Source organism: Pantherophis guttatus, chromosome 2 (assembly GCF_059756535.1).
Source record: "Pantherophis guttatus breed Tessera chromosome 2, ASM5975653v1, whole genome shotgun sequence".
In the NCBI taxonomy this organism is placed as follows: Eukaryota; Metazoa; Chordata; class Lepidosauria; order Squamata; family Colubridae; genus Pantherophis; species Pantherophis guttatus.
The window spans coordinates 63,266,974-63,284,048 of NC_142064.1; the positions used below are offsets into that span (position 1 = coordinate 63,266,974).

General features: G+C 38.5%; 2 long non-coding RNA genes across 3 annotated transcripts in view; one reads left to right on the top strand and one right to left on the bottom strand.

Annotated features, from left to right (window-relative positions):
- Nucleotides 1–501: 501 nt before the first annotated feature.
- The window catches only part of LOC117661383 (uncharacterized), an 82,395-nt gene continuing 65,821 nt past the window's right edge, over nucleotides 502–17,075 (bottom strand). For both annotated transcript variants that reach the window (XR_015732230.1, XR_015732229.1), the window contains one exon: nucleotides 502–1,057. This is a non-coding gene — a long non-coding RNA (uncharacterized LOC117661383). The remainder of the gene's footprint in view (nucleotides 1,058–17,075) is intronic.
- On the top strand, nucleotides 12,865–14,915 carry LOC117661963 (uncharacterized). Its single transcript, XR_004590188.2, has 3 exons — nucleotides 12,865–13,138; nucleotides 13,764–13,948; nucleotides 14,778–14,915. It is a non-coding gene; the product is annotated as an uncharacterized LOC117661963 (long non-coding RNA).

A 17,075-nucleotide genomic window follows, 5' to 3' on the forward strand; every position in this document is an offset into this window, starting at 1 on the left:
TACTACCAGTTCTATAGAACCGGTCCAAACCGGGGCCAACCCACCACTGCTTAGTACACAGAACAAGTCAACATCTAAGGACCTCCATTCATTCTTCATAGCATTTCTTCCAAAATGGACAAATGCTGAACTTCAAGGGGTTCATTCACATCAGTTTTACATTAGTTATATAATGTATGCAGGCCCTTAATCAATATATCTTAATCCATATACAATCCTACAAGAGTTATATTTCAGTATGTATGAAGATCAGACCATGGAAGGTTTATTTTTAAATGAAGATAGGAAAATCAATTTCCGCATATAATATGCTAGCTAGATATATTACAGTGTGAACATTTGTAGGAACAGAATTTTATTGCTTCAAAATATTTCTTACTATTTTCATTATTTTATTACACATTTGTGTTAGCTCAGAATTTATTTTGTTTAGATTTTTTTATAGCTTTTATAGCTTTGTTTGAATTGTATTGAAGTTTCATACCTTTTGAAGAAAATTAATTTTTTTTTTAAAGCAAGCATCAACTTTATTGCACCCCAGAACTGGTAGAGCTAACCAAGTTATGCTAAGGATAAGCTGGGCAGAACATTCTGGTCCCTTTTTGGTGAAATTTGTGGAGTTTAAGAGCCAAAATATGTCCGTTAAACTTTAAGGAACTGCAATGAAGATGACCAATGAGGATGTCACCACTATTTGTTTTAGCCCCTCAAAGTAGTTTCCATCATTCTGTGGTAAAGTTCTGTTGTTGTTATTGTTGCTGTTTTTCTGAAGAGAAGGACACACTTCTAAACAAATCATTGAGAAGAAGCCACCCACCAGTCATTTTCTAAAAATACCTGTAGGTGTTGTATAGAACACAAAGGTCTTCTTGGAAATAAATGCTGAAATAGATGCTTTCCTTCCAGCTTGCCATATAATTTATTTTATCAGCTGTGGATTTAGTTGACAGAATAGTTTATGAATCAAACCTACTTGGACTTCCAGACATGCTGTATTTCATCTGGTATAATCATCAGGTTTGGAGTGGACCATGATGAGAGTTGAAGCTCAGTACATCTAGGAACAAACAGATCAGGAACTAAGTTAATGTGACTGGTTATTCCCTTAGCTACAAACACACACACACACACACACACACACACACACACACACACACACACACACACACTTCCCTTCCTTATACATAACTCTAAATAGGCAATTGCTCTCTCACCAGTCCTATAGCTTTCTATGACCCGGGAGTGAATAGCAAGGCTTTAATTGTGTTTGAATATAAGCTTGCTGTGATAATCAAAGTTCTGATCCACCAGTGGCCAATCTGCTTCTTTCTCTTTCTCCTTCTTCTCCTTCTTGTCAGTGTTGACTCCTGGTACTGCCTGTACTAATCCCTCCAGTTTTCTTGGCAAACTGATGTGGTTTTTGAATTGATTTACCATTGCCTGCTTTCTGGGGCAAAAAGAGAATGACTGGCCCAAGGTCACCCAGTTGGCTTTGTGTCTAAGTAGGACTAGAACTCACAGTCACCTGGTTTCTAGCTGGATGCCTTACCCACTACATCCAAAGGGTCTCCATGCTTCTTTACTGGCACAGTATGCCATATTTTGAAATTTCCAAAAGGAGATTCTGGTTATATTTACTGATCTGCATCCATAAGCTCTTTTCCACCATAATAAAAGTGATGGGGTTCAGTATCAGAAACAACTTCTGTATGTCTGCACTGCCATTATACAGCTGATTTATTGCTTAAGTGACAGGGTTCCAGTCCTCTGAGGTAAATAGTCCAAGCCTAACCAAGGGCCCTCTTCAGTTCCTCCATTCTCCTCAAATTTATCTGAAAACCTGTTCTAACATGGAAAAATGTTTCACAGCCATTCAAATGTGGTTTTTAATGTGGTCTGAAGGTCCTTTACAATAATACTGGAGAAAAAAGAGAAGTAAAAAGCTGCTCCTAGGACTTTGTCTTGTGAGAGGAAATTCAGTTCTTAACCAGCATGTTGATTAAAAGGTAAAGGTAAAAGTTCCCATCACACATATCTGCTAGTCGTTCCTGACTCTAGGGGGCAGTGCTCATCTCCATTTCAAAGCCAAAGAGCCAGCACTGTCCGAAGACATCTCCATGGTCATGTGGCCGGCACAACTAAATGCCAAAGGTGCACGGAACGCTGTTACCTTCCCATCAAAAGTGGTCCCTATTTTTCTACTTGCATTTTTTATGTGCTTTCAAACTGCTAGGTTGGCAGAAGCTGGGACAAGTAAAGGGAGCTCACCCTATAACACGGCATTAGGGATTCGAACCACTGAACTGCCGACCTTTCAATCAACAAGCTCAGCATCTTAGCCACTGAGCCACCACGTCCCATCACATGTTGATTAGAGGACCCAAATAAATACTACTTTAGTTTAAGACTCTTTCCAAATAGAAACAATTGTCAATTAGCATTTTTTTAAAAAAAGAAATACTGCAAGTATAATAAAGATGATATTTAGGGTTAATGTGTGCGAACTCGAGTGTCCACGAATATATTCTAGACAAGCAGTGAAGGAAAGTGTAATACAAGCTACTAAATGTCTGACTTATTTTATCATTGGAGGTGTTCCAGGTTGCAGGAACACCAGGGGGTGTTTTGTGTGCCACACTTTGTTCACATTCCAGACACCACAACAAAACAGAGTGGCCCAGCTGCTTATTAAAGCTGAGAGCAGCATCCAAGGTTGCAGTTGGTCTGTGAACTGAGAGCCATTCACATCGCATTCCACACTTGGGCCAAACCAGGGATGGGAAAGTGGGGACTTTTCAATGAATCTATATAAAATCTGTCAAGGCTTTGGGGTTGGTGAAAATTGCATAAAATTGCACTTATCATTATAATTATATCCTTACAAGAGCTAATCCCTCTGATTAAAAACAGCCCCATTAACAAACCAGATGTTTTACCTCTTTTGAGATGGCTGTAGGGAATCACTTTTCATAACATGCATTACATAAAATAAATCTCAAAACCATAGAAAAATACCACTTTCAGAAGTACTTATTTTTTAGTGGGAAAAATTGGGAGGGAAGACGAAATGACAGTCAGGGTCTCTTTCTTTCTTTCTTTCTTTCTTTCTTTCTTTCTTTCTTTCTTTCTTTCTTTCTCTCTCTCTCTCTCTCTCTCTCTCTCTCTCTCTCTCTCTCTCTCTCTCTCTCTCTCTCTCTTTCTTTCTTTCTTATATTTAAAATCCCCTGGTTGTGTTATTTTAATTTAGTGGTGCCACTGAAGGCTGAGGGAGACACAAGAAGTAGCAGCAATCTCCATATCCCTCTTTCACTCTGAATTCTTCACAAAGATTTGGGGAAATGAATAGCCAGTAATAAGAATAGTAAAGAGGAGTTGAACATTGTGCTGAGTCTGCTGACAGTATATTGTTTAAAACCCCACCCTGATTTTATGAATTTAGTTGCATTAGAAGATCTGTTGGCTCTAGAAGAATGTGAAAAGAAGGGTGGAGATGACAAAAACCAATGAAGCCTAGGACCGCCTGGAATTTCTTTATTTGTTCAGTTTACAGCCCACATTTCAACTGTAACAGATAATTAAGGCAGCTAACAATGATTCAGATAAAAAAAATAGAGTGAGAAAGGATTAAATTAAAATTAGTACTAAAATGAATCAACAGAGGCTTGGTGAAGGAGATATGTCTTTAAAGTTTTTCTAAAAAGAGCAAGAGTGGGAACCAATCATGACTGAACATTTTAGAGAGAAATAACATCACCACCTCCATTATATTCAAATCTTTACAAGTCTTCTTAGGCCAAGAATGAAGCAGGGGCATTCTTCCTTGTTGCCATTTTTATCTAGGGAATGTTTTTCTCCCCTTTCTTACAAAAGGAAATAAATTATGTGAAATTGTATTGGAAGTGTAATTGAAGAGTGAGAAGATTTTGTATCCCATGAATCTAAATAACAGTCCAATTTGCTATGCAACACATCCTGGTTTGCTCCTACTATGGGACAGAGGTACAGTGATGTGATCAAACTTTCAAGATCAAATTACCTTCTCCAAGACTGAAACAGTCTGTTAGCATCATTCTACTGCAGCCTTACCAGAGGTGGGTTTCAACAGGTTCTGACCAGTTCTGGAGAACCGGTAGTGGGAATTTTGAGTAGTTCGGAGAACCGGTAGTAAACATTCTGACTGGCCCCACCCACCCACCATCTATTCTCTGCCTCCCAAGTCCCAGCTGATCAGGAGGAAATGGGGATTTTGCAGTATCCTTCCCCTGGAGTGAGGAGGGAATGGAGATTTTACAGTATCCTTCCCCTACCATGCCCACCAAGCCATGCCCTGCCCACCAAGTCACGCCCACAGAACCGGTAGTAAAAAAATTTGAAACCCACCACTGAGCCTTATTCTAATGTAGAGGGTATTCTGGAAGCTGGTACAATCTAACTCTTTTGAACTATTCTTCACAGAATCACTGCAAATTGAACATATTAGCTGGCAATGAGAAACTAGTGCTCCAAAACATATGAATGACACCAAGTTTCCAGCGCTCCTCCTGTTACCTGTCAAACATTTTTATAACTCACAGAATTCCAATTTCATTTTAAAAATTGAAGAACCGGTCTGAGCAAGCAGTTGCTTACAATCAAAACTGAAAAGCCTTGTGATGAAAACCAATGAAATTTGACATGGCTCAACCCTTTATTACATCTAGCTATTCTACAAGGAGCATTCCCTCCGGTAAAAAGCCAAAACTTTTTTTGCACTTTAATAACCCAAAAGAGGGTAACTCAAACCTTGTACTGTTCGCTATGAAATTTAGCAGGCTTTATCCCCACATAATGGTCTCGCTTTTCTGAAAATCCTATCCCACTCTGACAAAGAACAAAAAAGGTTATTGGGGCAATTAAGTATTTATGTAGGCCCCATGCAAGGAAACCCAGGCAGAGCTCTGATTTCCCTGAGCAATATTCCAGAATAAGTAATGAATTAAAACTAGGTAAATCAGGCTATTTTCCAAGATGAAGATCCAGTCACAGAGTGGATGGCTTGATCCTTGCACAATCATACTTTATAGCAGGGGTGTCCAACCTTGGCGACTTTAAGACTTGTGGACTTCAAGTCCCAGAATTCCTCAGCCAGCATAGTGAAATGTTTCTTCTTTAGCTTCTTTAGCTTTCAACTCCAGATTGGACTGATTTATTTTTCTAACAGCTTGCAAGCTATTGAATCAGAACTTCAAGCTATTATGTCCTCCCATTGGATGATTCCCCTATTACTATGCCTTCTCAACTTCATTTCTAGGAAGGCAATTGCCAATAATTATTGGTCCTGGAGGTATCTCTTTCTGGAAATATATATTTTTGTGGTAGTGAGCATGTAATGTGCAAAGACTTTAAGCATTGTGCTGTTTACTATGGACCAAGAACATTTGGTCTAAAATGTTATTTTGTTTGTACATTACCCCAGTTCATAACCCCTGCAAAATTTCTGTATAAATACCTTTATATTGTAATGTTTTTCCTTTTTTCCCCCTCTTTTACTTTTAAGATACTTAATTTTAAACAAAAGATGTCAGAAAGAGATAAATATTTTATATTTTTCCTGCTGCCATCTCGTGTTTATTTGGATTTGTGCCTCCCAGATCTGGTAGCTTTAGCCACTTTGAACTTTACATAATTCCTGCATTTTTCCAGCTCCACTAAAACTGCTTTAGAACTGCATAGAAAGAACGTGTGTATATTTTGGCTGCCACCATCCATCTCTAAAGGCTTATGAGGGGAATGTTTGAGTTGAAGTTTCCATCCAACTCAACTTTGGAATATTCTACAGTGTTGTCATCTGTTCTGGTCTATTTTACTTTTCTTGTGTGTTTCTAGATAATGTTACTGTAGGTAAAGCTGCCCCATAAGATCAAATCCAAACAGCTTTTGCAAAACAGCACAGCTGAGTTACATATTAATCAGTTTTAACAGCTGAACCAATGACGCAATTAGGGAATTTTAGACTCCTGTCTTAACGGATTTATGCCACATCTTTTCTTTAGTTGGTGGAGTGTATTACCTCATTTACTTGCAGATTGTGGCAAGTTCCTTCAGCAATTTTGGCAGCCCTCCTGCTTATTCTGCTGGATCGGGCCTTGTATGGCTGTCCTAAAATTCTGCGGTCAAAGCAGATTTAAATGGCTTTTGGACTTTCAGTAAATTAGCTTCCACAACAGGTCTTGCAAAACTTTAATGCCACTCCTGGTTGGTTTTTTTTTTTTTTTTAAAGAAAAAGGTGTGTCTTTCCAATTAAAGGTGTTTCCTGGATTGGATTTAGGTGACTGCCTATGGTTCATTGGCAGACCGAATAGCAGATTACTAAACTAGAATTTACGACTCACAAACACAGTGAAATAATTAAGATTTAAATTTACTTTTCTGCCTTGAGCAGCACTAATTACTGTAATGCGGATACTAGGAGAGGCACCCCAAAGCACCGCTTAATGCCTGCTATTGAGGGCTCCGTGCCCAGAGCAAATGATCTATTTCCCTTGTGGGCAAGCTCAGCCACAAACAATCCATGCTATGTGTCAAAATCTACCCTCTGCACTTTAGTAACATTTTGGTTATTATTTGACCTTTTATTTAATTGTGTGTTGCAAGTCCCTATACTAACTTTTCAAACTTTTTCTTTTAACTTGCCAAACATTGCATTATAGAAAAGTCTTCTCTCCTTTTTTTTTTTTTTACTCTTCCTGCTTAGAGTATGCTGGCTGTTTTTTTTTTTTACAAAGACTGGAGCAAAGCACTGGAGTTGTTTTTGCTCCAAAAGTATGAGGCTGCTTCACTTGCCAAATCAGTGCATTGCTGGTTCTAAAAAAAAAGAAAAAAAAAACCAGGAAAAATATCATAATACCAGTTAGGAACATATTAGTACAACATTAATTATGAAGTGGAATGTGTCAGCATTAAATGAGTTACGATCTGGCAGAGGCCTGTAAACTATAATCAGATATTTAATAAACTCTAGACTTGCAGCTGCAAAGACTCCTGGATGTTTGCCACGTTTTATTAGAGTGGCGCCCAGAGATGCTGTGTAGTGAAGGGTCTGTCAGCGTTTCCATTATAAAATCCACTTTTAAAGTTCTTGGTAACTTCCCTCCTTGTGATTCACATCAAGCCAAAACTTGACACCCAGATACTTTAGAAACCTTCTCTTTGATGTAGAAATCTTCCTTACAGTTACTCCAGAGGTGGGTTTCAGCAGGTTCTGACCAGTTCTGGAGAACTGGTAGCGGAAATTTTGAGTAGTGTGGAGAACCAGTAATAAAAATTCTGACTGGCCACACCCCCATCTATTCTCTGCCTCCCAAGTCCCAGTTGATGGGGAGAAAATGGGGATTTTGCAGTATCCTTCCCCCAGAGCGGGGTGGGAATGGGGATTTTACAGTATCCTTCCCCTGCCATGCCCACCAAGCCACACCCACAGAACCGGTAGTAAAAAATTTTGAAACCCACCACTGAGTTACTCCTGGTATCGTTTTCATCTAAGCAAGGAGGAAGGAATGTCTGACCTAACTGAATGGCCAGTTGATTTTCTCTACTCAAAAGAAGTAGACCTGGGTAACTGCTTGGTTTTCATGGAACTAGAAGTGAAGGAACTCCATTAAATTTAAATATGTGTTTTGTAATTTAAATAACAAGTGTTAATATACAGTATGCGGTTTGTCTATGTGTGTGTTACTTATTAGTTTATTTTTGATAAAGGACAAAGAAGAATTTTCAGGCTGCTTCCCCTATTATTCACATCCACACACCCACACACCATAAAGCACTTGTTTGAACTGGTTGAGCAGGAGGTTGGACTGGAAGACCTCGAAGTGTCCTTCCAGCTTTATTCTGACTGAAATGTTTCATACTGTAGTGATCAGGGGCTAACTTGCTAAACACACACACACACACACACACACACAACTATGGGTTAGACTTATAGCAGTGCCATTCTTCTTGCTTTTAGTGGATAACTCTGCATCAAATAAAATTGAGACTTTGTGTATCTTAAGTGGAAGAAAATAAGCAAGGGATTTCTTGGTAAAGGTAGTAAGGAGAGGAAACAAATGATAAAACGTAAGTGCTTTTTATCTGGAAAAATTGGGGGGGGAGAGAAATTAAGGTTTTGGGATCTGTTTGGGTCTGTTTAGAACTGCAGAATCTCCAGCAATCTGAAGAAACAAACTTGGTCTGGCAAAAGACAGTCACTCATATTGCACTCACTTTAGAAATTAACAATAAAAGTGAACATCTGTTTTAGAAGCTGCCTATGACATGCAGGCAGAACTGGGCTAACACTTTAAAAGCATATTGGTGCCAGCACAAAAAATAAGGCCCCATTTACTAGCTTCAGCATGTGCCTGCAGCCATGTTTAAGTATCTACCCTTAAATCAACATTTTATTTATTTATTATTTAAATTTCTATACCGCCCTTCTCCAGAGTAGGACTCAGGGCGGTGAACAGCCAGAATAAAAAACAATACATACAAAATTTAAAAACAATTTAAAATAATTAAATATTATTGGCCGTAAATTAAAATAACCCAATTTAAAATCAATTTAAAATTAATCAAGCCAGCCCCGCTAATTGAAATAAATGGGTTTTCAGGGCCCGACGAAAAATCCGGAGGTCTGTTATTGTACGTATCTCCGGGGGGAGGTTGTTCCAGAGGGTGGGCGCCGCCACAGAGAAGGCTCTCCCCCTGGGGGTCGTCAGCCGACATTGTCTGGCGGACGGCACCCTGAGGAGGCCCACTCTGTGCGAGCATACTGGCCGGTGGGAGGCTATTGGTGGCAGAAGGCGGTCTCGTAAGTACCCCGGCCCTAAGCCATGGAGCGCTTTAAAGGTGGTCACCAACACCTTGAAGCGCACCCGGAAGACCACCGGGAGCCAGTGCAGCTCACGCAGGAGAGGTGTTACGTGGGAGCGCCTCGTCGCCCCCATAATCCCCCGCGCGGCTGCGTTCTGGACCAGCTGGAGCCTCCGGGTGAACCCCAGGGGGAGCCCCATGTAGAGAGCGTTGCAGTAGTCCAGGCGGGAAGTGACGAGTGCCTGAGTGACTGTGCGTAGGGAGTCCCGATCTAGAAAGGGGCGCAACTGGCGTATCAGGCGGACCTGATAAAAAGCCCCCCTGGCCACGGCCGTCAAATGATCTTCCAAAGACAGCCGTGCATTTGCAGTACATTAAAAATAACTTTTATCTTAATTTGCTCAAAAGAAGGGGACAGATCCTTAACTGCATGCCAATGCAATGCTTTATGAACAATCCCAAATTGTTCTAAATTATATTCAGTCCCTTTAAGACTGGCTAAAGTTTTCCTTCCTTATCTAGAAACTGATAGGTTCCTTTGCCTGTTGTAATAGATTTGCTTGGCCTGGTGTAAGAAAACTTAAACTCTTTTTAAATTAGAGGCAAATACCATCAGTGTAATTTTAAAATATAATACTAAAGAAGAAGAATTTAATATTTTCCATGTTTTTTTGAATATGGCAAATAAGTGTTAATCTATTCTTTCATAAAGTGCTTTTGACAGCATGTGTTTATTTTATTATTTTAAATAAAATTACAATTACTATAGTTAAAAGGCTATGATATTGTTCCTTTTTCCTGGACAGATCCACATGGCACAATTGGGGTGCTGAAATAGCTTGTTGCTAATTTATCAATCCTTTCTCCTTTCCTTTCGTTCCATTCTTTCAGACAACACATCCTCACCTTATAGGATGGATTAAGAAAGTAACAGCACACAACTTGTTTCATAAGCTAAATAGTAAAGTATAATAAAGATTAAAAAATATAATAATAACTAATCAACCAATGATTTATTGTTATTTGTGAAGTTCTAATTTTGGAAGAAAATTACATTTCCTATGGTCATTTATACTATTGATTCTTTTTATTCAGGTGTGGGTCTAAAGCACACCTGAATAAAAAGGTGGGGAACTATGACCCTTTTATGACTTGTTGACTTACATCCCAAAATTCCTGAGCCATGTTGGAATTCTGGGAGTTGAAGTCCATAGTCATAAAAGGGTCAAAGTTCCCCACCTCTGGTCTAAAGCCAGGGAATCATTATTTATTTTATGAAAGATAAGAGAGCTCCTCATTTGTTTGAATGGTAATTGTGTGCTAAGCACTTTGACATCCTCAAGAGTTTTACTGAATAACAGAATAACAGAGTTGGAAGTGACCTTGAAAGTGTGATTGTCTACCTTTATGCTAATTTGATTACTACTTTATATTAATCTTTTAATAGAAGTACACAATGTATTTATACATTATTTGAGGGGTAATCAGAAAATATAAAACAATCTTGCTACAGCACAAATATATTCTCCTTCATTACTCATCATTTTATACTGTTTTGGTATTGACATGGAAAGTCAATATCATGACCGAAATGCTACCTGTGTGAAATTAAAAGCATTTGCAGAACTTCATCATCTGTTTTCCATCATGCTGTTTGGAATGGAAAGTTATGTTTTAAGGGCATTATTTATAACCTGCTAAGTCTTTATTCTCCCTTTGAAGTGAAGAGTCTGGTGGAATAAATGTGCGAGGTTTGCCAATTTGATGAAATGTTTTTGAAGGTGCTATTTGATCTCCTGAAACTACCCTTTTCTCAGTATGTCATTGAGTTAGGATTCTAAAATTTGACGCCCATTATTCTAGAAGAAAGTGAAACCATTCTGAATCTTGTGATCAGAATACGGAAATATAGGACAATTTAAAAAAAATTTTTTTTTGATGTTCATGAGAGTTTGTTCTTTGGCAGAGAAGATGGCTAATCCAAACATGGTTCTCTTGGGAATTGTTTGCACACTTGTTTTCTGTACAAATATTCTTTTTGATAATTTCTGAAAAAGGCTACATCCAATATCAACTCTACGTTTCAGGAGAGTCCACGAATAGGACATCTAAATGAGCCCATTTTTCTTCTTTGTACCTATTATTGCTGCCATTTTCTTGTTCCCTCTACTGATTTAAAAGTATCCTAGCAGAGGATAATATTTGCAGAAATTACTCTTCTTCTTTATTGCTCAACAAAATTCCCTTCATTGAAAAAGGGCAATGGACTTGGAACATCAAGAAGAAGAATGTGCATCTGGCAGGGACTCCTACACAAGAATTAGGTTTGACTCAGAAATTTGATCTTGCTTAAGAATTGACACCAACTCGATGGCATATAATCAATCAACAAATACTTTACAATGTCAGCCTTTGATCTGATAAAGAGCCCGAAGTGTGTTATTATATTGAATTTTTGCCTGTGGATCTGGTGTATCTGCATAGGACTAAAACATTTAAGAATCTGAATTTTATTAGAATGAGGCTTATCAACTAAAGTAAAGCTAATGGAGTTCAAGAGTACTTAACATTATGATCAACAGTAATCTGGTTCTTTTCCTGCTATTGTAAAAGAAAAATGTGTTCTGACTTGCTCTAAGTACACGCTCTGATGTTCTCCGATTAGATGGCTAGGAACCATGGGATTTTTCAAATTTCTGCTTCATATGTTGTAGGGCTCCAGAAGCTAAAATACTCCCTTAGAGTCCCCTTCCGCCTCCTTTTGCTGAAGATTCAATATTTGGAGAAGAACATTTCTGGACCATATTTATATACATAGAAAATATATATATCAACCTTGTACAGTGGTGGGATTCAAATAATTTAACAACTGGTTTGCCCAGGGTTATATTGGCTGTTGTGGGAGGCATGGCCCATCCCAGTCTTCCAACTCCCCATCTTCCTGTACATGCAGGATGAGCCTCCCACGATGGCCAACCTGACCCTGAACCAACCAGTTTTAAAATTATATATATATAAAAACCCAGCTATCAAAGAGGGAAATCGGCCTTCTCCTTCCCTTGCCCCAGCTGCTCCATTGCCCATTTTTCCACTGTAGCACAACGCATGCCCAGGATCCACTTTGTTTGGGGGGGGGGTGTAATTTAACAACCGGTTCACTTGAATCAGTGCAAATCCCACCACTGGCCTTGTAGCTGCTTTGTTGCATTTCAATCCTTACGGAACAGAAAGGAGAATGATATTCTGTTGTCATTTTTGCTGTATGTCTGAGCTCTGAAAAGGCCAGTAGATTTGCCTTGTGTTTAGTGTGTTTTGCATATTGCTATAAACCTTTTGGCATTATTCCACAACAAAAATAATTACTCTGAAATACCAAATAGTATGGACCAAATGATTTTCAACAAGTTTAGTGTGCTCAGAAATTGGTAACATTATTTTCAGTAGCAGCTTTGCCAATAATGCTTCCCAAAAATTCTCCAGAGTTTGCCCTTGCCAAAACATTTTGGCATGTATTAGTATATGATCTGTTTTTTAATTTTCCCAAATTGGTCAAACCTGCAGTGGAAACAGCTCAAGAAAATTAATGTGTACAACATACACCTGAGTTTTGGAGAAGAATACGCATTATTTCTGCAAAATACATCAAAGTCTTTAAAGAGTGAAAGTATAGCTTTATTTGCATAGCTTTATTCACACCACTCTTAAAAATCCAAAATGCAGCAATACACGTTTTAAAATCATTCATTCAAATGCAGTCTTGCCCAGCATACTATAATCTCTATCCCCATTCTAGATAATTGCCAAGATTCCAGAATTTAATTGGGACTATTGGCCCCATCTAATTTTTCCCCTTCTCTAAAATGGAAATCTTGGCTCAAAACTAGCTACTACTTCAAAGACAAAGCATGGTGGGAAATAAGTGGCAGTTAGACCCAGCCAATCAGAGCTATTCAAACAATATGATTCCAAACAACTTCCACCAGCAGGTATATCAGATTCTGGACTAAACTTAAATAACCTTCTTAGATTTTAACAGCTACTGAAGGTTTGCTTGTTTTAAAGGAGACAGATGTTCATTCTTCCATAAGAACATCCTAAAATCCACAGATTGTTTTAATAGGAAAGAACTTAATGATTTGAAAATAAAATACAAGGGTAAAAGCAGAGTTTTATCCATCCATGCAGAAAACCATTAGCATTTCAGATTTTAAATCCTATATCTTCAACCATGTTAATAGCTTTGAATAGGAGCTGTCACCTATTTTTCTTGATAGAGTTCTCCTCTTTAAAACTTTGAGGACAATTGGTAAGTATGATACGTTGATTTTCATGCTTGAAACTTAGCCGGTGAGTTATTGAGATAAATTTGCCGGGTTCTTCATAAATAAAAGGTTAAGATTTGAAAAAGAGTTTAAACTAGGAAGAACAGAAAACTGCCAGATCCCTTTCTAAATATATTTGTTTAGGGTGTTATTGTTGTTGTTTTTTTGACAAGGTATCATTTACGTTCAGTCTAAATCAAATAGTTAATCCAACCTGACAGCCATCCTAAACAGCTACATCACTTCTAAGTGTTCTGTTATTAAAGTACTAGTCTTGCTAAGAAAGGGATGAAAATTATTGCCCATCTCTCTGTTTCCTCCTTCTATGATGGGGAAAAAAAGCCTTTCCCAATAAAAGTAACACAGATGCTATAAGACCTGGGAAATGTGCTGAACTTATTATAATGAAATTGGCAAACCTGAGGCAGAATTGATTCTTCGCATACTTTTCAGCAACCATAAATTAACCTGAATTCTCAGAGCATGGAAATTCTTTGTTTTCTGTTTTTTTTTTTAAAAAAAATGTCCTCCTAGAATGATTGCCTAAACGTATCATAATTCACTTGCTATACCGCCTTGTTCTTTGTTTTTATTACTTTCCCTCGGCAGATGTTGCTGTTTCCAATTAGGACTATAGCCCCTGCCCTTGATTGTTAATAACTATTTTGCCTTAAGACATATCTCATTTGCTAACTGGAAAAGGCAGGCTAATGGTGCCTACATATTGTTTGGAGTGCATTGGTGAAGCCAACTCCCAGGGCCTGTAATCTCTGGAATGCTTGACTCCTTCTTAGGTCAGTAATTGAGTGTGTTGGAATTTGCCAGAGCAGCAGGTCCAAGCCTGACTTCGGGGTCTCTTTGAGGTGTAGACCCTAAGGGTCAGCAAAATAATTGCTTTTGGGGGGGGACAAAAAAAGAAGGAAGGCTGCAATTTTCCATCAGCATCTGAGACTTATGGTGCTGTGAACCTCTTGAAAGACAAACCTTGCCACATATGGCTTTTGTGTGTGTGTGTGTGTGTGTGTGTGTGTGTGTGTGTGTGTGTGAAGGTGTGCATGTGGTGTTTCTTCACAGCATTACCACTGAACTAATGATCATTATATTAGTCTTCTCATCTCAATGTCACAAGTATGAGAGAGGCAAAAACAGATGGAAAATTTAAAAAAAAAAATCACAGCAGATTTTTACAAAGTGCCTAAAGGTGCCACACTACTATAATTTAGTTTATTAGAATCATAGTTGGAAGGTGGCTTTTAGATGAATCTAATCCGATTCTTCTCTCAGTGCAGGGATCCAAATTAAAACATCCCTGACAGACATCTGGTCATTGCTTTAATGCATTCCGAAAAGGGAGACCATCTGGGTAATTGATTTCACGACTGAACTGCTCTTACTTGTATAGCATTTTTTCCGTAGCATTTGGCCAAAATATGCCTTCCTGTAACTGTAGTTGCACTTCAAATCTTATTTTGCTAGACATCTTTCCAGGTGTTTAAACAGAACTATCGTATTGCCATTGAATATTTTCTTCTCAAGTCTAAGAACTTTCAAGCATTAAGTTTCTTCAAGCACTAAGTTTCATCATTGTTACCCCTTTTCTGAATGTGTTCTAATTTTTTTTAGTAATCCTTCTTAAAATGTGGAGCCAGGACTGGATGCAATACTCAAAAAGAATCTGATTATCCCAGAATAAAGCAGAAGTACCATACTTCTTTCCATTATTGGAAAACTATGTTTCTATTAAAGTAGTTTAAAATTGTATTTGTTTGTTTGTTTTTATTTGCAGGTACATTCACTGCTGACTTACATTCAGTTTGCAATTTATTCCTTTTCCAAGGCGTGTTTTATTATTTGGAAACCAGTATCCTACACTGTATACAGTAACTGTGTATTTTATGGTTTTCTACATGAAATACTTTGTATTTATCTCTGCTAAATTTCATTTTCAGCTCCTTTCTGAAGACTAATTGAGCTGGAGCATAACTGGAGACTAGTTATGCCTTCTACCCATATTCATTGTAACAAACAGCTGGCAAGATGGTGATGGGGAATAGAAAAAAAAGGTTGAACCATTCAATTCCTCTTGTAAAGAAACTGTGACCCAACATGTCAACAGCCGCATTGGGAGGAGGGGTACAGAAAAAAAATACAGGTCAAAAGATATAAGGAATTGCTGCTTTGAATGAATTGAGATCTTCGGGACCAGAGGAATTACAGTTCAGGGTGCTAAAGGAACTGGTGGATGTATTCTCAGAAACACTAATTGTAATATTTGAGAATTCCTGAAGTACAAGAGAAGTGCGGAAAGATTGAAGAAGTGCTAACATTGTTTCACTCCTCCCCTCAATTTATGGGAATTGGGGACCTGTTTGCCTGAGTCCCTCACACATACCTTCTTCTAGCTTTGGACTTAAAACATATTTTTTCTTTGTAGTTTTGATAACAGATCTCCTCTGTCTCTCTTAAGGTAATCTCCCTTATTCTGTAAAAAAATTTTGACAAAATTATCAGATTAGCAGACCAAAGGAATGCAATTGATGTAGTAGACTTAAATTCCAATATAGGAAGGTATTTGATAAAAACTGACCATAGTCTCCTTGATAAAATGGAATAATTTGGAATGGATAAATGTATTGTTAGTAAACAATAATACTCAACACATGGACTTTAATGGATCAATGGATACATAGAATAAGTTATGCAGTGGGGTGCCTTAGGATTTAGTCCCGGGCCAACTGCTCCTCAACATTTTCATAAAATGGTGGCCCAATCCATCATTGAAAGAAAATGAAGGAAATCTTCTCAGGCTTGAATAAGACTGTTTATTGAGGTTTACATCATATCAATAAGAGTGGCAAATCTGAATTATTTTCCTCTCCTTATTGTGTCTGCAGATTGCTGTTTGGCAGCTCTATTTAAGGTAACCTTTTCTGCAGTGGTGAAATCCAAATTTTTTTACTACCGGTTCTGTGGGCGTGGCTTGGTAGGCGTGGTGTGGTGTGGCTTGTTGGGCGTGGCTTGTTGGGTATGGCAGGGGAAGGATACTGCAAAATCTCCATTCCCACCCCACTCCTGGGGGAAGGATATTGCAAATTCTCCATTCCCACCCCACTCTGGGACCAGCCAGAGGTGGTATTTGCCAGTTCTTTGAACTGCTCAAAATTTCCGCTACCAGTTCTCCAGAACCTGTCAGAACCTGCTGGATTTCACCCCTGCTTTTCTGGGTATAACTGGATTGGAAGATCACCAGTAAGGCTGTGGTGAGAATAAAGGCATCCACAATTTGTGGCTGTGTTGCTTTTGCAGTTGCTGTTCCTTAGGCAATGTCATGTGACAGGATCCAGGAAACATGCCTTCTCAGTTACGATCCCCATTCTTTGGAACTGTATCCCTACATGACTCCGGCCCTGCCTGCCTTTTAAAAGGGATGGTTCTTCCAATTTAAAGAAAAGGAGGACACAGAATATTACATGATTTGGCATAAATGGTACAAGTGGTTGGAGGAAAGGAAAAATGAGGAAGAAAAATAGGGGGAAATGATAGAAACATTTTGCATGAATCTATTGCTGCGTATTGCTGATAATACACCACCCTGAGTACGTAAGTACTATGGGAGGGGCTATTTAATAAAAAAAAAGCAGCTCAATAGTGAAAATGTAAGATTTTGCATTTAACTAGGAAAAACCAGATGCATCGGTGATAGGTAAAATAGGTGATACCTGGCTGAGCAGTAGTATTTGTACTTGTGAGGAGGGGCCAGATGTCCGGATAGATCATAAATCAAGCATGAGCCAACAGTGTGCTGCAGTTGCCAAAACACCAGGGGTGAAATGCTACTGGTTCACACCAATTTGGGTGAACCAGTAGTGATAAAAACTACCGGTTCGGACGAACCGATAGTAAAAAAAAGCTACCGGTTGC